General features: G+C 40.5%; 1 protein-coding gene and 1 long non-coding RNA gene across 3 annotated transcripts in view; one reads left to right on the forward strand and one right to left on the reverse strand.

The window, feature by feature from the left end:
- Window positions 1–23,789, forward strand: part of CPQ (carboxypeptidase Q) — a 346,647-nt gene that overhangs the window by 317,896 nt on the left and 4,962 nt on the right. The window contains exon 7 of one of the 2 annotated variants that reach the window (XR_004627851.1): window positions 7,260–7,348. The exons of the other annotated variant lie outside the window; for it this stretch is intronic. The gene's annotated coding sequence lies outside the window, so the exon portion shown is untranslated. The remainder of the gene's footprint in view (window positions 1–7,259; window positions 7,349–23,789) is intronic. 2 annotated transcript variants of the gene reach the window in all.
- On the reverse strand, window positions 297–3,667 carry LOC117803775. Its single transcript, XR_004627852.1, has 3 exons — window positions 3,555–3,667; window positions 1,248–1,373; window positions 297–401 (listed from the first exon to the last, which is right to left on the reverse strand). It is a non-coding gene; the product is annotated as an uncharacterized LOC117803775 (long non-coding RNA).

The raw sequence follows: 23,789 nt of genomic DNA on the forward strand, positions 1-23,789 counted from the left end.
TGTTTTTTGGGTTTTTTAAAAATTTATGCATAAAGCTACTGTGTACTTTCTTATACAAGTTTTTTTGTGTGTGGATTTTTTCCCTTGGGAAAATATCTAGGAGTAAAACTTCTGGGCCATAGGGTAGAGGTATGTTAAACTTTGTAAGAAGCTGCCAAACTGTTTTCCAAAGTGGTTTTACCATTTTTCACTCTCTGCGTCCCACCAGCAGAGAGTTGCAGTTGCTCCATATCCATCTCTTACTTTTATGCTGTCATCCATGCTTCTCTTTGACACGTTGCCCTGCATTCTTAGAGCATCTTATCTCCCCTTCGTGTGAGCTTCTTAAGGACTGTACTTGTGCCTCCATCATCTTTGCACACCCATAGTGTAGCCTTCCTTAGAGCTGGATCTCTCTAAACCTATACAAAACAGAATAAAATGGAACCCAGTGAAGGAGCTGGGGCTTTGGGATTTCTCTACAGACAGCTGAGTGACCCAATGAAATCAATATGATCTGACTCTCCTGGGATCTATTATAATATTACAGCTGAATGCAGGGCTCCTGTGGCCATTTGTTACAGTCTTCAGGAAAGGCTTTTTATCAGATTCATAGCGGCAAGTGATACAAATTATTGGATTTCTTTTCCAACGTAAAAAAAAATAGCTATTTGCAGCCTTTTGAAGCTGGGTAAATGAGCCCCATTGATCTTACCTGTAGAACACTGCAGGGTATTTTTGTCCTGTCTTAACTTCCAATATTCTATGACCAGAGCCTGCCTCTCCAGCCAGCTGGTCTAATCATTATTCCCTGGGCATACCCTGTTCATATCCTCCTCCATGCCTTTCCCCCACCTTATGGGGAGAATTCTTACTTTGGAGTGTCTTCCCTTATTTCTTCCTAGAAGCTAGATCTTCAAGCCTGGCATAAATGCCAGTATCTCTATGAAGCTGTCCCAGCTGCTTCATCCTTCAGTAACTGTTCTCACCTATGCATTATTATAACCTTCCCAAATAGGGTGATGACCCCCATCCTAGTTTCCAGGGCTTCTAGATTAGTAGGGTATCCCAGGGCAGAAGAGAGCTCCCTAAATGGCAGGTGTACCCCAGATGTCTATGGCCCTGTTCCAGAGGGCCAGCTGCTATGCAGAACCTCTTTTGTTATATCCCTTGCTCAAAATGAGCCACTCTACTTCTAGCCAGCACTATCAGCCTCCTGCCATCATCTTGAAGCAATAAATTGCTTCAGACCATGTTTCATCACTCACCAGTCAGTTGAGAGCTTGAGTTGCATTCAAGAGCACATATTAAAGCATTCAGTCCTCTGGGTGTGTGGGAAAGCACTGAGTAATATGGCTCTCCCTCATGCCATCAGTACAGACTGCTCATTTCCCCTGAGAGACAAAGAAATGGTCAGCTTAAATTTGGCAAATATCTTGAACAAGACAAAAGATGGGGTGGGTTAATAACTCTCTAAATTTTTTTTCCTCTGTTCCCTCTTGCTATCAAAACAAACAAGAACCTTGTCTGTTCCATCATATACTCTGGGCAGTTATCCCAGGTGTCATCCTGAAAGACAACCTGGAAAGCAGAGTCTTCTCTTTCAATTCCCATTGTCTTCACTGGACTCCAGAAAAACCCCTCATCTGTAATACTGGAAAATGGGAGCTAGAGTACCTAGGACTGTTGCCTTCCCATGCTTCCTTATTTTGCCCTTCTGGTCATCCCTTCATCTGGTTATGCTACTCCATTTTCTCCTCACTTCCTAGCCCCTACAAGATATTCATTCAAAAATACTTAATACCTTTAAAAAAATTTTTTCCACTAGACATTATGGTAGGAGTTAGAATTCCACCAGTAGTCAAGATAGAACCAGTGCCTACTTCCAAAGCCTGTGTTTACTAGAAGATAGAGGTACACAAAGAGACAACTACCGAACAGTGTCCTAACTGCTGTCTTATTAAAAAGTACAGGGGACTATAGGGACACTTGTAAGGAGCACCAAGTCCAGGCTCTAGAGGTCTGGGAAGGCTTCAAAGAAGTGACATTTGAGCTAGTAAGAGTTACCCATAAGTCAGCTGAAAGACATGAGTGTGGGATGGTTCCCATAAATGACATATGTAGGAACACCCAGAAACCAAGAGCATGGCACAGTAAGGAATTGAAAGAGGTTGATGTGTTTGGAAAGCAGAAGGCTAGAGAATGGTGAAAAAAGAAGCTGAAAAGTTAAGCAGGGACATTATCATAACACAACTTTCATTTAAGTTCTGATAAGGAGTATGGACATTTTCTAGCAAAGGGGAGCTTAAGTAAAAGAGTAAGAAGATTTCTTTATGTTTGGAAAGGTCACTCTGGCAGTGGCTTTGATAGCACCAGTTACAGGGGCAAAGCCAAAACAGGCAAGAAGACAAGACAGGGGTGCTGATGGCCTCAGCAAGAGGAGTGGCAGCATGGATGCAGAAGGTGGGTGAACTGGCAATTTTTGTGGCCTGGTGATGTGATATGAGAGGTGAAGGAGAAGAAAAGGTAAAAGATGAGGCCAGGTTTCAGGCTTGGAGAACGGTGATGCATTTACAGAAGTGGGGAACAGGGGGTTTCAGGTTGGAGGGCAGAGACAGAATACCCTTTAGGTAGTTTGAGATGTGTCTGGGCCTCAGGAGAGGACTGGGACTGTGGGGGTGTAAGTGATCAGTACTCGATGGTCATGCTGCCACAGTAGTGGGTTAGACAGTCCAGGAGGAGAGGAGGGCTGAGAACATGAAAGAACGGGCAGAGGAAAAGAAACATAAAGAGAAGACTGAAAAGGGGCAGCTAGGGAGGGGGCAAACCAGGAGAGGGGATCCCCCTGACAGGAGCCAGGGGAAGAGTCTTTCAAGAAGGACAGATGGTCGACCAGGTCCAACGTCCTAGAAAAAAAACACTCTTATACCCATTGGATTTAAAAACCAGAAGGGTGAGGTTGGCAAGTGCAATTTTAGGGGAATACTGGGGGTGAAGTAGATTGAGAAGCAAGTAGGAAATGAGGAAATACAGATGGCAAGAAAGGAAACTCTCCCAGGAGATTTGGCTATAAGGGAGAAGACAGAAAAAGCAGTAGCTAGAGAGGAGTATGGGGTAAAAGAATGCCGCTGTTTTTGTTTTACAGTGGGAGAAACACGAACAGGGACTTCAGTGTATTTTTAGAGGGAAATAGAAAGATGAATGAATGAAATTGTAGGATATAAAGCAAATAACAGGTGGGAAAATATAAGCAGTGAGTCCTCTTAATAACAACAAAATTCTGCCAATTCCTTGGGGTAGAAGTGGACATGTCTTGGAGCAAACCCCTGGGGTCCATTCCCAGCCGCGGGAGGCCTTGGGCAAGTCATCTAATCTCTCTACCTGAAGTGGTAGAGCAGTGCTCAGAACAGCACCTGGTACATACTAGGCAAGTACTTAATAAATACTAGCGACAATCATCGCTGACACCCAGAGTTCCAGCAAAAGAATTTGTCTAGTGGCTTCTCACCCAGGCTGCTAAAGATACTAAAAAGCACGTCCTTTGCCATTGTTTTCTAAATTGTTGAAAATCAGACCTGTCTTCAAGAGCTGGGACCATTCCATGTGTAGAAGTACTTAACGTCTGTGTTGCTTGGCTCCAGTAGGGGCAGCAGAAGCATCCATCATGAAGGCAGTGTGTTCACAGTTGAGAAGTCTCTTGTGGATTCCTACCCTGTTTCTTTCCAAAGCCTTTCTTCTGGTTTTCAAATGAGACTTCCTAGTTCAGGAGGGGCGCCAGATGCTGGGGATTTCATAATACTCCCAGCCCTAGGCACCAGATTTATGTAATTGCTGTGGTGGAGATTTGAATTGTCTTTTGAGAGGCTGCACACTGTTCGTCTGTCAGATCGTCTGCATGTTGGTGGAGCTGAAATTATAGGAGATGAAGAATGTGCAAGTATGTTCCAAAGTAGCTAGCACGTGGTTGGTGATCCGTAAGTGTTGGTTTCCTTTCTGGAAGATACCAAGACAATGTTCTCATAAGGCAGAATGACAGAGTGGAAGCCATATGGGATTTGCCCTCAAATTTTGGCTCTGCTTTTGAGCAGCTGTATGAACTTGGGTTATTTACATCTCTTCTTGAGCCCTTTGTCCTCTTCTTTGAACAAAGCCTGATAATACCCACTGCATCAGTGTGTTTTAGGGATTAAATGAGACAGCATATATGGAAATACCTGGCACATAGTAGGTATTCCATGTTTTTTCTTCTTCCTTCTCTGTGTTCCTATTTTGACTGCTAGGTAACCATGTTTACTGTCCTAAATCTGATAGATTTCTTCACATCAAGTCAATATATCAAGTATTTAGCACACCTCCCCTTGATGCATTAAACTCACTGTGTGGAAGTCACACCATTACCTAGACTCTCCACTGTCTTGTTGGACACCAGCAGATCTTTATGTGGCTGCAATAGAGATCTTATTGCCAGTTGTCAGTATTGAGATGATATACTCCTTCACTCTTCAATGAAGTGTGTGCAGGCATTTTCTTTTCCCTGGTTGAACATCTGCAGTCTCCTTTTAAAAACAATGCCCTCATCTTGTTTCCTCTCTCTGACCTGCCTCTTCTCCTCCTTCCCAGCCTCCTAAACCCCATCATGTTTTCCTGCATTGTTTGCTTAATGGGCACTTTAATAAGTGTAGCATTTCCATTTTGAAATGCACAGAGCACAAGACAGAAATTGGATTTCTTCCTGGACAGTTTCCATCCTCCCTCCTCATTTACAGCTTTCTCCCTTCTTTTCCATTCTGCAACACAACTGAAATTTGCTGAGCCAGAAAGGGGAGGAAGGAGGTATGAAAGGAGAAGCAATTTGCCTTCTCATTGTTTCAGGAAGAGCTTATTATCAACCTCGCTGGAAGAGACCAAGTGCTCTAAAGATACTCTAGGTGCCTCTTCTATTTCCACAAAAGCCCAGGGCCCTGAGCATACAGTGCATGACAGAATCTAATTACTGAGATAATTATTGTTACCTGTACTGCCCAATTGTTGTGTTTTGCAATCAAAAGCTATATTAGCAGGTGTGAGTCTGAGCCTCCTGAAAACTCAGGGAAGCTATTGAAGATCTATCAACCTGAAGCAATTTTGTTTTAGCCAGTGGGCCTGTGTTTTTCAGATTTTATGTTAGCAGAATGTTTGGGTATCTAGAGAATATTCCAGAGTATTTCAGCCAATGCATAGACACCAGTCTCCCTGTAGGACTGTCCTCAGCTGACTTAGCTACTCATGTTTCTGAAACTGGACTTCATAGAAATTTCACAAAGCTCTGTGCCATTTTTGAATTTGTCCTCTTTAAACAGTTTATCAGATATGAGAAAGAACAAATCTGGAAGCATACGCTCCCTGATTTCAAACTATATTACCAAGCTATAGTAATCAAAGCAGTATGATTTGGCATAAAAACAGACACATAGATCAGTGGCACAGAATAGAGAACCCAAAGATAAATCCATGTATATATGGTCAATTAATTTATGACAAAGGAGATAAGAATATACAGCAGGGAAAAGATGGTCTCCAATAAACAGTGTTGAGAAAACTGCACAGCCACATGCAAACAAATGAAATTAGACTACTGTCTTATATCATTGCAAAAATTAACTCAAAATAGATTAAAGACTTGAATGTAAGACCTGAAATCATAAAACTCCTATAAGAAAACATAGACAGTGAGCTACTTAGTATTGGTTTTGGTGATAAATTTTTGGATCTGACTCCAAAAGCAAAGGCAACAAAAGCAAAAATAAATAAGTGGGACTACATCAAACTAAAAAGCTTCTGCACAGTGAAGGAAACCATCAACAAAACGAAAAGACACCCTTGAATAGGAGAAAATATTTGGAAATCATAAGAGGTTAATAAGGATTTATATAATTTTATATGAAGAACTCATAAAGCTCAGTATCAAAAAGCCCCCCAAATAATCTGACTTAAGAAGTGGGAAGAGGATCTGAATAGACACTTTTCCGAGAGAGGTACAGCGCCTGGGTGGCTCAGTCAGTTAAGCATCTGCCTTCAGCTCAGGTCATGATTCCCAGGGTCCTGGGATCGAGTTCCGCATTGGGCTCCCTGCTCAGTGGGGAGCCTGCTTCTCCCTCTCCCTCTGCCTCTCGCTCCTGCTTGTGCTTGTGCGCTCTCTCTCTCTCAAATAAATAAATAAAATCGTTAAGAAACAAAAACAAAACAAAGAAGACATACAAACAGATGGCCAACAGGCACATGAAGAGATGCTCTACATCATAACCATCAGGAAAATGCAAATCAAAACCATGAGGTATCACCCCACTACCTGTTAGAATGGCTATTATCAGAAGTAACAAGTGTTGGTGAGGATATGGAAAAAAGGGGGATGCTCACACACTGTTTTTGAGACTGTATATTGGTGCAGTCGTTATGGAAAACAGCATACTGTTTCCTCAAAAATTTAAAAATAGAACTACCATGTAATTTAACAATTCGACTTCTGGGTATTTATCCAAAGAAGATGAAAACACTAATTTGAAAAGATGCACGTACCCCTATGTTCATTGCAGCATTATTTGCAATAGCCAAGATATGAAAACAACCTAAGTGTCCATTGACAGATGAATGGATGAGGATGTGAGATATAGATAGATATATATAGAAATAATATATAGATAGAAATATATGTATAGATATAAACATATAGATATATAGAGATATAAATATAGATAGAGATAGACTGAATACTACTCAGCCATGAAAAAGAATGAAATCTTACCACTTGTGACAACATGGATGAACCTTGAGGGAATTATGCTAAGCAAAATAAGTCAGACAGAGAAAGACAAATACCATATGATTTCACTTATATGTGGAATCTAAAAAACAAAACAAACAAACAAAACAAGACAACACAAAACCAGACCCGTAGATACAGAGAGCGGAATGGTGGTTGCCAGAGGGAAGGAGGTTTGGGGAGTGGGTAAAATGGGTAAAGGGGATCGAGAGGTACAAACTTCCAGGTATAAAATAAATAAGTCATGGGGATGTCATGTAGAGCTTTGTAACTATAGTCAATAATACTGTAGAGCATACTTGAAAGTTGCCAGGAGAGTAAATCCTAAACGTTAACTTTATATGGTGACAGATGGTAACTAGACTTATTACAGTGATCAATTTGCAATGTATATAAATATCAAATCATTATGTTATAAACCTGAAACCAATATAATGTTAAATATCAATAATACCTCAATAAAAATTTTTTTAAAAAATAGTTGACCAGAACCTGACTTCACCAGCCTTCATTTGACATTCAGTGAGGAGAAACTGATTTTTCTCTGGGCACAGACAGGCTGTATATGTGGTGAGTACAGCACGTGCTAGACTGGATACAGGTATGTGTTCAGACACCTCGCCACCTGCTCCATGTTCATTCTGGCACAGAGCTGCAGACTGACTTTCTGTTCCCCATCTCAGCCAGCTCTAATCAATTTATGTCTTTACCTCTCTGCCATAGCACACTAAGAAAATGAAGTTGCCACTTTAAAAATCAAGTTTATTAAAAATGAAGCAACATGGTGATAATTGGTTTTTAAAATGCTTAAAGAAATTTCAAGTGGAAAACAGGGAACAAGTTGCAAAAGAGGAAGAGAAATTAGGTAATAAAGACAAGGACAGTTAAAAGGAGAATAAAATAACAAAGAAAAGTGGGTGAGGTTGACAGGAGATAAACTGGAAAGGGAGAAAGGGTCAAGGAAGAAGCAGAACGGAAGAAGAGAGACAGGAAAAGCAAGGATATGTACTTGAGTAATGGACTCAACCAAGGAATAGAAAAGTGAAGGCCAGAGTAAGAATTATGGAGAAAAAGGGTCAGGGACATCTGTGTCTCAAGAATTGCAGATTGGTGGTGGCCCGGGGGTATGTGAAGAGGGGTAGATCTATCCCTAAGGAAGTTAGGTGTTTGAATTCCTTTGGACAATCTGACGGGGAACTGTCCGCTGCCTGTGCTGATTCAGACTCTAAAGTAAGAGCCAGCCAAGACTCATGACTGAGTTTGGCCAGCCTTTAATGGCAACAGAATTCACTGATGCATATTTAAACTGAATTTTCTAACCAAGGTCTTAAATAAACAGTCACCAGATGTAACTGAAAATTAGAAGAAGGCTTTCAGTCGTGAGTGTTCCTGTAGGAAAAGTCTGAAAACCCTTCATGTTGCTTTTTCCAAAGTTTTTAGTCATTTGTGGTTTTTAACCCTGGCTGGTATGTTAGCAACTGTTCCGTTGCTGGACTGTGTGAATCCTTCTAGTATTTACTTTTTAACATTCTGCAGGGCAGGGAGAGTGGTTCATACCTGTGATGTAAGTGTAAGCCCCTTGGCCGGAATGTTAATTCTATCAGGAACAAAGAAACCTTTGAGGGACTTGGATTCTAATGGGACCACCAGAAACTCCTTCCCCCAAAGCTGGGAAATCCAGAGCAGGTCTTCTCAGCCAGCCCAAATCTGCAAAACCAGAGTTGTCAGAGAAAGGTAGAAATGGCAGGAGGCCTGAGAAATCTTGGGAAGGTGTCATTTGGCTGACAGTCCAGATCCAGAGTGTGGAAACTTGGCACTACCTCCCGGCCTTGCTGTCAATCCCGTGCTGGCGACTGGTGCCCAGTTGAGTCTAGGAATTGATGATCACCAGTAGCTTGTGGATAGTTTTCTTTGTTGAGCAGATGCCCTCCGTTACAGTTGGAGCTAAAGGCTCTCTTTGCTTACATGCTTCTTAGGTTAAGTCATAGCTTACGTGATTTTCACTAATGAGTAGCAATAATAATACAGGCTATTTGTCAATAGGCTGCTTTTTCATATATATCCTGCTATATTTTACTATAGTTAGGTTTGGCTCTCTACAAAACCATGAGGCCCTACCATGCTCAAGTGTTTCTGAGAAGCTGGCCAACCCTCCTATTCTTGTCGCCAGTCCCCATTCTAGAGGAAGATCATTACCCCCAGGTATGCAGAGTTAAAGTCAGTGGTCACTTCATTCAAACAGATTATTCAGCAATCAGGGTAACCAGTGTGTCCTGGTTTTCCCGGGACATTTCTGGTTTTAGCACTGAAGGTTCTGCATTTCAGGAAGCCCCTAGTCCCAGGAAACCAGAATGGTTGGTCACCTTATCATCTACCACGTGCTGATACAGCTAGCCAGAGACCCTAGAAATCACAGTGATTCCTACCCACGCATTTTAAAGTGCTAATTAAAATGAAGGAGTCCTCTTTATCAGTTTATTTTCCTTCTCTTTCAGGTATTTTTTAGATTGGAGTAAATAATTAAGTACCATGATTGAAGATGTAACCATCAGACTGCATTAAAGAATAAAATTAAACAAAAGATACTGCAGTGTGCCAATAAGACTTTTATAATCCAGGTTGGGATTTAAAAATTAGTCAAAAACGTAAAGTGAATCAAAAATTATTAGTCAGCACCTGTTTACTATTTGGTACATCAGAGAGATTATTTATGAAATAGTAGCATCGGGGAATTTAAAGAATACACGTGAAATGGACATATCATCATTCTATCTAGTTACAACTTTTTTCCCCTGGATAATGTTCACAATAATGTTCAAAATAATGTAAACGTTTACAAATGAAGACTAGCCTAAAGGCCAAAAAGTGGTATCTCTACTCCTGGCACAGTTACTAACAGACCACTGGCCCCAGACAAGCCATTCAGTTCTCCAGGTCCTGGAATATCCTCATTGGGAAACGCCAGTGTCGGCAAGAGTTTCCCATGGGACAGCTAGCAGAAGAGAAATATTAGAAGTCAGGAGACTCATGCTATAATCTTCGTGCTTATTTACAACCACATGGCCTTGGATAAGTGAGTTAGACTCTTAGTTTCCTCATACACAAAATGGAAAGTCATTTATAGCCTATAGAGCATGGTTCTTATGAAGATCATGACAATGTAGGAAGCATGCACAAATGTCACATTCTGCTGTCCTACACAGTGGCCCCTACAGCTTAAGGCAGCATTTAGCATGGGTCACAATTTAGCATGAGGGTAGTAAACTATGGCCTGTAGGCCAAATCTGGCCCACCACCTATTTTTGTAAAGCACTCACACCCATACACGTATATGTACGTAGAGTCCTCATAACCATTCTCATCCAATTACATTTATAACCTGCCGATGATTGCTTTCGTGCTGCAACAGCAGAGCTGAATAGTTACGTTGCAACAGAGACTGTATGACCTGCCAACTTTACAATATGTTGTCTCTAGCCCCTTGCAAAAATGCTCCACTAACCCTGATCTAGCAGAAAGGTTGCAGGTTGGTGCTCCAATGTCCAAGGCTCCTCTTACGTTCTGTGTCACTATATGATCTCAAGCAAATGATTTCCTGTCTGGTTCTCTGACTCTCATATTTCTAAAAACAGGGGAATACAAGTCCAACCTCTTCTTTCCTCCCAGAAATGCTGTTAAGATAGATAAGAAAACAAAACCATCGCTCTTTTCTAAAAGCAAGATTATTCAAAGTATTATTCATAAGGTGGATGATTCAGAAATGATGACTAATGTGTTGTTATTCTTTGATATGAGATCTCTCGTGTACCTCAGTGGGGGATTATTTAGATCAGTGAGAGCATACAGACCCCTGCACCATGGTACTACATCAAACTAAAATAATGCGCCAGAATTGCATTTAATCACAGTATCCAGTCAGGAGTGTGAGTTTTAATTGCTTCTTTATCCCTTTATCCTCTGAAGACTATCATTAAATATTTACAAGACATGAACTTCAGATGATGCCAGCATCTCTGCTGAGGTCACCTGACAGCTGGCCATTTTAATCCAGAGTGGGGAGGAGGGGCTTCAGGCACATAAGGAAGGACTATTCCCCAGACAGAAGAACAGTGGTGGTGGTAGCACATGGGCTGGTTTGCAGAGCAAATACCAAAGGTATTTGTTTATGTTAAAACTTTAATTTGTATTTGATTCTTGGACGCATGACTGATATCCAGGCTGGTTAAGCACACGCACAAGTGATTCTCAAATCTTTGCCTAGCAAGTGCAAATATTGGGACCTCCTCTTTCCTAAGAACTCCATCAAAGCTCCGGGGAGAATCTCCCTAACGGAGCAGCTCTTAATGTGTCTGAAAGCAGCTAAGGAGGCCAAGCCTGATCTTTAAAAGTGACCCTGGCCCAGGTGCAGCCCGTTACAGACCCTACATACAAAACTCCAGATTTATGGCATAGATAAATTAGTAGGCAATTCTTTGCTCTATGAAAGGAGTCTTCACTTTACAAGCTGATTCACTGCCATGTTCTTTCACTGATCTAGCAAAACCACTAGTGCAGTTCCAATAAAATCTAATTGGTAGAAATGCAGTACACATATGCTTTTTCATTGCTAATCTGGATGGAAAGATGAAAAGCAGGGTGCACTTTAATCACCTTGCATCCTAAGATGTAGCTTTTGTCAATGTCTTTTGTTCTCAGCCTAGAAACTTAATGTTACTTACTCATGATTGGCTGTGAGGAATGGGGTGCATAATTCTTTCTTATAACAATGAAACAATAGTATATGATTTTGTTGACTAACTCACTCTGATTGTCTGCATGAAATTTCAAAAAAATGAAGGATCAGTCATACAGGAATAAGCTAACTGGCCTTTTGGTGATGAGTCATAGTAATTTTAATAATAGCTAGCATACTGAGCGTTATTATATGCCAAGCAGCATTCTACCTCACTAGCTCATTGAAGCTCAAACAAACCTGAAAGGTAGTTATAATTATGATTATTCCTATATTATAGATGGGAAAATCAAGGCACAGAGAGGTAAAATATCCTTCCTCATACCACAAGCCGATACAAGCCACGTCAGAATTCAAACTCAGTGAGTTGGGCTCAATAGTTTGTGCTATTAGCCACTCTGCTATATTGATGAGTAAAGCAACTGTCAGGTGCTGAAATGTAGGAGCAAGAGCACTTTATGATACATTTTCTACTTTGAAGAAGCTAGTAAGTATATCAATTATACCTCAATTTAAAAAAAAAAAAACTTCTTTTTAATTTTTGAAAAGAAGCTAATAAGAGTATCTGCTTCAGCCCATAAGTGAGAACTGGTATTAGATTTGTCCTTTGCCTTTAAAAAAACAAACAAGGGATGCCTGGGTGGCGCAGAGGGTTAAGCGTCTGTCTTCAGCCCAGGTCATGATCCCACGATCCTGGGATCGAGCCCCATATTGGGTTCCTTGCTCAGCAAGGAGCCTGCTTCTCCCTCTGCCTGCCTCTCCCACTGCTTGTGCTCTCTCTCTCTGACAAATAAATAAAATATTTAAAACAAACTAAGAAACAGTGCAAAATACATCAAAGAGCTAATTTCATACCTTGGACAATAGGAAAGTGAGGTCCATGATCCCTGAGGTAAAGAAAACAAAAGATGACTCCTATGATTGCCCCATTTTTCTGCCTGGAGACCCATTTCCGGCCATGGGCCAGGGAGGGGAAACCCAAGCATAACGCAGTAGCCTTGCTAACCTGCAAAGACAGAAATTAGAGTTCAGGGAGTCTGAGGCTCCTATGTTTATAGGACAGAGGACCAAAGGAGAGGTAGCTAAACAGAAAAAGAGATCCAGAAATCTTCATTAAGGTTCTCTTTGAGTCTTTATTGCTCACTGAGCTGAGCATGTATAAGGTTAAAATTCTACAAGACACAGCAAAGAACAGCTATCAGGGAGCTCAAGGCTGAACAATTCCTAGAGCCCACAGGGCTGGGAAAATTTTTAATTCTGATGAGCCAAAGTGGAGCAAACTTGTTGGGTATGTGGTGCATTTGACAGACTGGAGAAGATTTCTCCCTAAAAAGAAAGCTTTCAAGGAGACAAGGCATTTCTCCCCAGACAGAAGTAATCCTAACAAAAGTCAAGAGGGACAGTAGCCACTCTGAATCCATTGACCACAGGCAGAGTGAGTTTTGCCCTAAACAAGCAGAATGGGATCAGATGTTTGTTACCAAGCATGTAAGGTTGAACTAGAAGAAAGGGAAGGATATAATTTTGGAGATGTGTTAAGTCAGACATTCTATTATGGAACCTAATAGAAGGAATTTAAAAAAACACAGGTTCATGTGAGAAGTTCCCTGGAAAGAAAAGATGGGTGGTTGTGTGGCATGGGTCATCGGGGGATGGCAGATTCATAGGCTTGCCCTTTCCCACCCCTCTGTGAGGCCAAGACTCCTCGTCCTGCGGTCTTCATCTTTACGATGAAGGGATGAATTCAGCACAAGGCAAAAAAAGTCTACAGATCCTCTCACCAGACTCTTTGCTTCTAATCGTCATCATAACCTTTAAGCCGAAGTTTATTCATCTGTAAAATGAGGATAATAATAATTAGAGAATCATTATGATGATTTGATAAGATAATGAATGTCAAATGTTTAGTTAAGGCCATGGAACATAGAAAGTACTTAGTAAATCCTGGCTACAATTATGGTCACGATTTTGTTACCTTTTTCATCATTAAATGATATGTCATTGTACAGAACCAATATCCCAGAGACGATAATTAGGAGTGCTATTTCCCGGTCTCTGCACCATGCCCGTCGTGAGAGAGCCAATGCCACCCTCCAGCGTGCTCATAAACAATCTTTACTGCATTAAAATCAGTAACTTGGGGAGAGCAAGGCTTTTTCCTTTTTGAGCTTCATCTGCAGAATCCCAAGCAGTTTTGGATGTAACCTTAGTCAACCTCATTTCTACAGATGTGCTCTACTAGATTGAAAGTTTCATGAAATTCCGTGAGAGGAGACACATTTTAGTTATGCCCACCGTTGTTTGTCCAATGCTTAGCAAGGAACTTGGTACTTAGTAGGAGTTCCCTAGATATCAGATGAGTGAATATGATCTTCTTTTCAATAGTCTTATATCCAAGTCATGTTTGGCAGAATCCCTAGTGGCTGCCTTACTATGCAGCAATGAGTGCAAGCTTAGTACATTGTAAATGTCACCGTGATCCCTAAGTAGTCATTTAACCTATTTATAATAACTGGACAATTATTTCTACTCTGTACGAAATTAAACAAGAAGAAATCCATGCTTCATGTTCCATATCCTTCATAATGAGATTTTCTTACCAGTTTAATTAGTTAGTAAAGGACAGTATACTTTTCACCTTTGTCAAGAATTCTAAAGGCTGGGGCGCCTGGGTGGCTCAGTCATTAAGCATCTGCCTTCGGCTCGGGGCGTGATCCCGGCGTTCTGGGATCGAGCCCCACATCAGGCTCCTCCGCTGGAAGCCTGCTTCTTCCTCTCCCACTCCCCCTGCTTGTGTTCCCTCTCTCACTGGCTGTCTCTCTCTGTCAAATAAATAAATAAAATCTTAAAAAAAAAAAAGAATTCTAAAGGCTTTAAGAAAAATGACTCAGGAGATGAAACAGCAGGACTCCTGGTGTTATTTATAAATTTTGTGCTGGAAACTATTTCAGGGTCTGTAGCAGCAAATCTCAAGCACCATTTACCTTATCCAATAATTCTGGAGTTTGAGCAGAAATGATGAAAGAGCTAATGACATGTTACCCCACAAAGTAACATTAGTGTCCTTTGTCATCCTTGGACTTTTTTTTTTTAAAGAACACACAGAAATGTGTAAATTGCAGTTTATCTCACCACAGAAGCATTTAATCAAATGTACTATAATTATATTTTGGGTGGCTATTGAGAATAATCACTATTTCTTCATTATAAGAATTACCTAAAAATTACATTAATGAGGGTCAACCATAAAAGCATTGGAAACTTAGGTACATTTAAATGTTAAATTTGCATCTCAGCCTTGTAGATTCCCTATAAGCAGATTGCCATGGGCCAGGATCTTTTCATTGGAAACTTAAGTACATTTAAATGTTAAATTTGCACCTCAGCCTTGTAGATTCCCTATAAGCAGATTGCCATGGGCCAGGATCTTTTCATGAGTGTTGGCATTTAATGGATAGTCCTCGAACTGATGTTTTACCTTAAGTGAAATGTGTTTGCTTTAAAAGCATATTCATTTCCAGGCTCCATCTTAAACATTTGCTTCTTTTGTTTTGGAATTCACAAAGCTTTTCGTGTTTAGCTTATTTTTTCCTTCACTGAATAATAATTTTTAGAAAGTTATATTTTAGAAGGTTTTGTGTAAAAAAAATTTTCATCCTTTTAGCAGATAGTCAACTAAAGGGGCTGCATTTAACTGCCAAATGGGAACCTCTTGAGTGACCAAGAAAGAAAAAGCTTATTTGCATAAATAAAATGAAAGCCAATATGTAAAAAGCTTATTTGCATAAATAAAGTGAAAGCTCAATAACTGAGCCAATATTTACCAAAATTTTCACCACTGTCAATGTCTAATTTTGTTCCATTTTCAAGGATGATGGTTTGAGGCAAGAATCATTCACTATTTGTCTATTCTCGTTTTCTCCTTGGAAGCTGAGGTGGAGGAAACCTCACTAATATTTTGCAGCATTAGCCAAGTAGTTTGTCCTTTTTTTGTTGAACTGCTGTCTTGTACAAAATCATGGCCACACTTATTTTGGATAAATTTATGCTGTCTGACACATAAATGAATACGGAGAATAGAAAGAAATCAAGAGACTCTCACTCCCAGATCAATTTTCTTCATTGGCCTAAGCTACCTCTAAATTGATTCACATAACACCATCCCCCTGGTTTCTGGACAGGATACATGTTTTCATTAGTACTTAAATTTTATTTTATATAGCCTCTTTTCAGGTGGGATTGTTTTTAGTAGTAAAACTTAATTTTATATGTATTTCCTGTTTTCCATGGTGTAGCTTCTTGTGACCTTGACACTACGGTATCTAGAAATGAAAAAAAGCCCATCTCAGTGCAGACTCTTGGTCCATCCAGCCCATAATTCTGCTTCTGACAATGGCCCCCAGAGGAATTTTGTGGAGGCCTTGGCTGCCCACCTTGACATGACCTAAAATTATTAAGTGTACCCTCTCAAATAGCCTCATTTCTTTGAAACCTAGTATGGCTTAATCAGCTGTGAATTTATACTCGCTACCTTAAAAGGTACAATTTTAGCCTGTCCTACTTATTGGGGGGATAATGGAGATCCACAGTGTAAATGGAAAGGCATTTGCAGGTTTTCAAGACTGATTCCAATTCCAAATAATGATACCAGCCCTCAGGTGGACTTACTTGCTAAGAAATACCTGTTGCTTCTTTTCTTTGTCTCATAGCCAGTTCATTCTCTATGCACAGCAAAACATTCAATTCCATAGCAAGCCAACCTTTTTGGTTATAGCATAGTTTAATCAAAGGTTCTTTGAATAGGTAAAATACCTCCTCTGTCTTAGCTTACAACCTCTTTTTTTAACCTTTTTAATGATCGTAAAGAAGCCAAAGCTTCCTCTTACAAAAGTCATGATTTATTTTTCCCTATAAACTATGTGTTTAAGTGCTTGGATTTTATAAATTCATTAGCCTGGCCATGTGGAAGTGAGAATCCCTGGTCAGAGGTTCATAAAGTCTCCCTTGTGACCGCTTTCATGAACAGACATCTTCCTATCAACGAGTTGGCCTTCAGTGCCATAATCATTTAATAGTGGGGGACAAAATTGGGGCTCCAGCTCTCCCATGTCACCCAGGCATTTCTGCAGTACTCCTGCCAACCAGCCTTCCAGAATTATCAATATTCAGTATGGAAAATAAGTCTAGAACAGCATGTCCACGTAATACTTCCAATTTATCTCATTCCCTTGTCTCTGCTTGCCAACAGAATGGGAGGTGGCAAGCAGAGACAAAGGTTTGTATCTCAACACCTGCCTTCTGCTGCACAGTAGCTTTGTAACTTTTTTGTATCTGTAGCCAGAAATCAAAATTTTCATTTGAGCATGATTATAGGAAAACCCAGGATAATTTTAAGGTTTTCATTGTAAATACCATACTAGAAACAATCTTTAGAGTCTTTCCAAGTCCAAGACCCACATACATTGAATGTTCTGACAGTGTTCTCTGTCAGAAACCATTTTTACTGATGTTTTCTTAGTGAGCATCATTCCCTAAGTGTGGAGAGAAACTGCAGAAAAGCATTTACAAGGAATCACATTGGCACCGATAGGTGGGAATCTTACTGACATGGGGCCATGAAAGAAGAATGGATAATAAGTTCTGTATGGACAAAGGGAGAAAAATAAATTGGAACCAATATATAAAAATGAGGAAGATTCAAAATTACCCCTCCCAAAGTAGTACCGATGTTATTTTGTGTTACAAAAACAGACAGAAAGACAGGTGGTATGGGTGTTTCTTTACAGCTATATATGAAGCTATAAATACACACGCACACACATAAACGCAAAGATAAGGACCTTATCACATACGAATTGTTCACTTAAGGTTTGTGGTAGATGGTATTAAATTATAATTTTCTGAAAGGTAAAATCATGACCGTCGTGTGGAAGGTGGAAGGCAGTTCAAGAGAGAAATAAGGATATTAAGGGGTCGGGAGATGTCAAGGACAAGCCCAATATTAAACACACAGAAACACAGATATATATTTATATCTATCAGTGCTTGCTCAGTGCTTTTGCTTATTAGGGTGCTCATTGGTAAAATTATAGATGATGACTTTGTGAGAAACTTAACTTTTGAGAAGTGAGAATACGATTGTTCTTTTATGGTTTGTATGGTGGTTAATAGTTATAATTAATAGTTATATTAATAGTTATAATTTTCTAAAAGGTAAAATCATGATGTTCATGCAAATATAAAATAAACACATATCAAAGAATTTTATTCAATTAATTAATAAGGAAGCCAGTAGGTATTAATACCAATTGATAGAGCATTTAAGAAACTATGCAATTTAATAAAGAAATATTAGGATAAGATTGCTAGATTAGATTAAAAAAACTGGTTAATGTCTTAGAGGCCAATAAATTGTAACCTTCGGGATTATCTGTTCTTCAGGACAGAAATCATTTTCATCTCTACTAGACAAAAATCTATGAGTTAAAATATAAATTCACTAAGTCTGCGACCCCAATCAATAGTAAGCAGTGAGTCAAACTAAGTACATTCTCCTAGAAAATCTTTAGGTGGACTTTGCTCCTGAATGACATTGAAAAGATGTGCTGCCCACCTTTCTGCCCTATTTTTAAGTTACGGTTGATTTCTCTAACAGTGGTGAAAAGTATAAGAACATATTGTGTAATCCATAACAGAGCATTTGGATCTCAGCTTGTATATGAAATATCACATGTTTTTAGTAATGAGAACCTACTTGGCAAGAGCTGAGAGTAGAATCCCCAGAAAGCAGGATTTACTTACCAAAAGTTGCTAGAGAGAGAGAGGATGAAACCAATCAATATTCTTCTCTACTTTTGTCCAATTTGATATTTAATAATTCTTTCATTTATCAATTTAGTGAGTCAACAAATATTTATCGAGCTTCTATTCCATGCCAGGCATTGGGAATTGGGACAAAAAGACAAAGTTCTTGCTTTTATGGAGCTTATATTCCATTGGGAAAGACAGACAGCAAATAATGAAACTGTTACAAGAATACTGTGCTTTTTTTTTTAAGATTTTTATTTATTTATGTGACAGAGAGACAGCCAGTGAGAGAGGGAACACAGCAGGGGAGGGGGAGAGGAAGAAGCAGTCTCCCAGCGGAGGAGCCTGATGTGGGACTCGATCCCATAACACTGGGATCACACCCTGAGCCAAAGGCAGACGCTTAACGACTGCGCTACCCAGGCGCCCCAAGAATACTGTACTTTTAGACAGTGAAAAGGAGGAGAATGAGGGATCAGAGGGGAGGAATTCTAGATAGAATGGCCCAGGAACTCTCAGGAGGACTGGCAGGCCCTTGAGAGTGTGGCCCAGACAGAGCAGAGGACTTGGTGACAGATGTGCTCTACTGTTCCATCTCCTGATAGGTAGTCCCAGGCTCCCCTCTGTATGAACATAATTTAAGTCTTCACTTTTTCATGGTCCAGGACACCTCCTATTTGAATTTCTGTCTCCATGTCATGAGGCAGAAATTGGTATGGGGGACCAGAGCAATGAACGGGATAAATTGTGCAAATTGTTTCCCACTGGGAAGCAAGTAGTTACAGATTCCTGGGATACAACAGTGAGAGAAGGTACAGAACACTGGTTAGGAGCACGGTTTTTAGATCAGAGACACCTGGATTTGAATCCTATCTCTACCACTTACTATTGTATGACTTTAGACAAGTTCCTTAAATCTGTTTTCCATCTGTTAATGACACGTGTTGATCAGCCCCTCATGGGGTTACTGGGAGAACTACATGAAATAATCTCCATAAAGCCCTAAGCACACAAGAAGCACTCAACAAATAGTGTCCTTGTTATTCCTGCTGTGGGAGAGTCTGTAGTACCAGCTTCGTGCAGCAGGGATTAATTAGTCTTGAGGTTGCTATATGGTTCTTCAACGTTATAGAAAGATGAAGCATTATCATAGAGTTCAGGTACATGGGAACTGGAGGCTCACCAGGTCTGGTGGTGTTGACTTAAGCTATGTGGTCAAAGTTATCCCAGCAGCCAATCCAAGCTTTACGAAGAGATAGAAGGTGCAGGCTTATGCCCTGAACCTTTTCAGCACAGACTCGGCAGTTCTTGGGTAAATTAAGAGTTTAGAAACTAAAATTATAATATTTTTTATGGAGTTTTGACTGGGGATGTGTTTTCCTTTCCTTTCCTTTCCTTTCCTTTCCTTTCCTTTCCTTTCCTTTCCTTTCCTTTCCTTTCCTTCCTTTAGTTTCCTTTCCTTTCCTTTCCTTTCCTTTCCTTTCCTTTCCTTTCCTTCCTTTCCTTTCCTTTCCTTTCCTTTCCTTTCCTTTCCTTTCCTTTCCTTTCCTTTCCTGTTATTTTTTTTTTTCCTTTCCTGCTTAGAAGTTGCTTTCTCTTCTGGAGAGCTATGGGTTAGGAAACCATTAATTAACTGCTTTGCACTCTAATTTTCAAAGAGATTTAATACAGTAGGGATAAAGCTGCCCTTTTTGAAAAGAAAGATTAAATGTCTGCAAAGTCCATGAATTGATTTTCTAATTGTTTTGGCAATAATGTTTTTCATTGATAATGTTGCTAAAAGAAATAATTTTAATTAAAGTTTAAATGTCTTTTTAGTTTTTATGGATTCTAGAGGGACCATTTTCTTGCAGGGAATAAGTTAAGACCATAACATTCTTCTCTAACCCCACAATTATGACCAGGGGAATGTCTGTAATACATTCCATTGCAATTAAATTGCATACCCCAGACTGTTCAAGATCTGTTTATAAAGGAGAAATGGATTTTCCACAGCTGCTTGCCTGTTAGTGCATCTTTCATGCAACATTGCAGCAGCCAATGTATGTGCTGAAATAACAGACTTGAATTTAAATTTTCAAAGCTTTCAAATGTCTTTCAAAAACTTCTCATTGCATGAATTGCTTAATTTGTGTACATGAAAATCCACTAATGACAAATGAATGAGAGTCAACCTACAAAAAGAGGAGGCTGCGAGAATCTTTGTATATTTGCCCCCCCATCTTTTTAGGAATTAGTAGGTATTCAGTCTTGTTCCAATATCCTGCACAGAGCACAGTCATTCCTGAGATCTCTCTGTGAAGATTGGAATCTGCTGTGAACAGGATGGGGCAGGTTGGATATTTCTTACAATATTCACTGGACCATCTTCACCCAGTCACACAGCTGGAAAATACTTTCTGAGATGAATGTTTATAGAAAAGGTTCAGAGAGGAGAGGAGAGAAAGGGATGAGAAGGAGGAGAAGGAACAATAATCTAAGCCAGTTCAAGGTGGGGTCATATAGAATAGACATGGTCCAGGTATTTCATCTTTAAAAAGTTGTCAGAATTTCAGCTTATTAAATTAGAATTTTAGGTCCCTCTGAGTTGCATTTAATTAATCAAGCTGCTGTGTATGTATTGGGTCATCCCTATGGATCTGTAACATCTGTAATAAAGTATTAATTGAGTGCCTACTAATTTTCACCAGAACCTTGAAAGTCAGATCTTAATAGCCCCATCTGATGAGTGAGAAAACTAAGGCTAAAAAGCCTTCTATGAGTCACCCAAAGTCACCCAGTTATTAAGCAGAAGAGTTTGAATTTGAACCCAGGCCTGTCTGACTCTAACCCCTGTGTTCTCAGCTGTATCTCCCTCCATAGGTCCAACTTCTTGGCTGACAATCTCAAGGATATGTCTTCACATCCTTAAATTCCAAACCTCCTTTAGAAATAATTTCCTAACAGTGAGCTGCCCTAATAATGCTCTGGTTTATTTCCAGGGGGTGAATGTTGGCCTTCAGAGCAGGCTCCTTCCTACCAGCTTCCTATTTCTAAAAAGCATTTGATGATTCCTTGTTCAGAGCTCATATACCTGTCAAAAGAGACTGCAATTTACCCCCAGGGATAGTTAACATTCCCTCCACCCATGAGAGCATGTCAGGTGCTCTTAGAAATCGAAATGCAGCCTCTCCCTCCGTGCCGTGCAGGTCTTTTAGATTAGTAGCTGTCACTGATAAAATGTCTCCTCAGAATTGCAGAGACAAAGCTGCAAGGCAGCCAACAGGCCCACCTTCTATCGCCTGCGGTTATCAGCATTCTCATTGGTAATATCGGATTTTCTGGAGTTGTTTTAGTTTTATAAAATTTCGTGGGAACTTCGATGCTCTCTGAGGAAATGCCTTCTGTAATGTTCCAGTTGTGAGGGGAGGCGGCCAAATTCCCACCCATCTGGCCGGCAAGTTCTTTCAGTCTGAGACTGAAAGGGAATTTCAGAGGCCTGGAGAGGGCATACACAAGTATATCTTGCTTCTAATTTTTCAATATGGAATTTGGAGCCTTTCCTGTCAGCCATCTTGCAGTGTCTTTAAGAAGTGCTGGATTGGAGGAAAACAGCCCCAAGTGAGCCATACTCTGTCTGCTGCAATGAATTGTCCTTCCCTGTTTCTTCGTGTACACAATTCTGATTCATCTTCCATCCACCCTTGGTGACTCTCACTCTTTGAGCTCCTTGACTTTGTCCTTAACTTGTACATGAGTTTGTACTCTCTGGGTCCCAGAGAGCATACGCTCCTCACCAGCTTCAGCTCGTTCTAAAATGCCACGGTTTCTGTTCAAATGCTGCTTGTTCCTACCAAAGTAAACACACAGATTTGTCTCTCCTGGGTGTGCAGTGAGATCATGAATAAGGAATCTTCTGGTTTTAAAATGGACCTCTGGCCTTTTCACTGGGAATTTTGGTTATCTTCATCCACATGCTTTCTAGAGAATTTCAGAGACTAGGATATTCTCATGTGGCCCTGGTCTTTGTCACTTGCCCCCCAGACTATACCTCTTCCCTAGCCTTCTCTTCACCACCATGGTGTTTACACAACTCCACCTCTACATTCCTCTGGAGCATCTCCCTAAGGTGCAACTCTAGTCTCCCTGCCTTCCTGCCCAATGGCTCCCAAGGGCTCTTGGGAACCAATTGTACCTATAATAAATGTACAATGAACTACATTCCATCTATTTTCAGCCTTATATTCAGGACCTTCCACAGCTGGTTACCAGTAATTTATCTGCCAATAATTAACCTAAGTTACCCCCCCATGCACACTTCACCCAAACTGGAATGCTCATGTACTCTTTCATCTGGAATGTTTGTGCCCCATCTCTTGTCTGTTGGCATCTTAAGTACTTATGTTAAAATTCTCTTTTACCACTCTGTATCAATCCTCACCTTTCACTGTCTCATATTGTGGCCCTGGAGGCTGTTATGGACTGCATTAACAAATCACTCCTTCCCTCTGGCTCATGATTGGGTTTGGCAATGGGGAGGCCCCATAGGATATGGGAGGCACCAGCAGGAAACCGATTGATTCCCTGGCGTCTACAAATAGCCACGCCTCCTCTGGTGACCCTCTCCTGCAGCCAGAGCTGCTTTCTTTGCCTTCTAAGCCTAGAAGTGGTAACGGCACTCTTTGTTGCCAGCCCTAGGTGCTTCAGCCTCTCTTCTGCTTTATTTAACCCTGAGCACTCTTTGTAAATAGTCCTTTCGCCAGATTCTCCAGGTTACCTATTTGGAGCATCCCATCTGTTTCCGACAAGAACTCTGACTGGTACAGCACCTTCAAGGTCCAGTTCACTCATAAAATTCACCAGTTTCATTCATTAGCTCAACAAATGCACCTTCATCTTCTACTTGGCACTATGTTACAGACACTGATGACAGAGTAGAGAACAAAACGGAGGCCTTACCTTCAGAGAGTTTACAGCATAGTGGGGAAATCAGATGTCAAACCTGCAATTATAACAAAAGATGGTGGAGATTATAAGAGAAGTATAGAGTGCACACAGCAAGGGGACCTAGGCTAGGGGCCAAAGAAGATCATTCAGCTACATGAGCCATCTGCTCTCTCTTTGCCCTTTCCTCATGGCACTCAGTACATTCTGTGTTATTATTGCTTGTGGATACTCTGTCAAAAGCTATCTCTTTTAAGAGCGGCAGCTGTGTCTTTTTCACCTTTATGTCTGCCTCAGTCCTTAGACCACTGCCTATTGTAGGAACTCAAGTACTTGTCCAGTTGAACTGATCGAGCCTTCTGAATATTTGTGGACCTCAGCCCCAGCCCATCCACTGACGGTTTTACATTACCAGGTGGGAGGATGGTCAGATCCCACTTTTTCAGAGCCACTGGGCTAACAGAAAACATGTTTTACTAGTTTAGAAAGAAGAATCATGGAATTGGAAGAACTCTCCTCCACATGGGTGAAGGGTTTGATAGGCATTGT

This window comes from Ailuropoda melanoleuca, chromosome 9, assembly GCF_002007445.2.
Source record: "Ailuropoda melanoleuca isolate Jingjing chromosome 9, ASM200744v2, whole genome shotgun sequence".
In the NCBI taxonomy this organism is placed as follows: domain Eukaryota; kingdom Metazoa; phylum Chordata; class Mammalia; order Carnivora; family Ursidae; genus Ailuropoda; species Ailuropoda melanoleuca.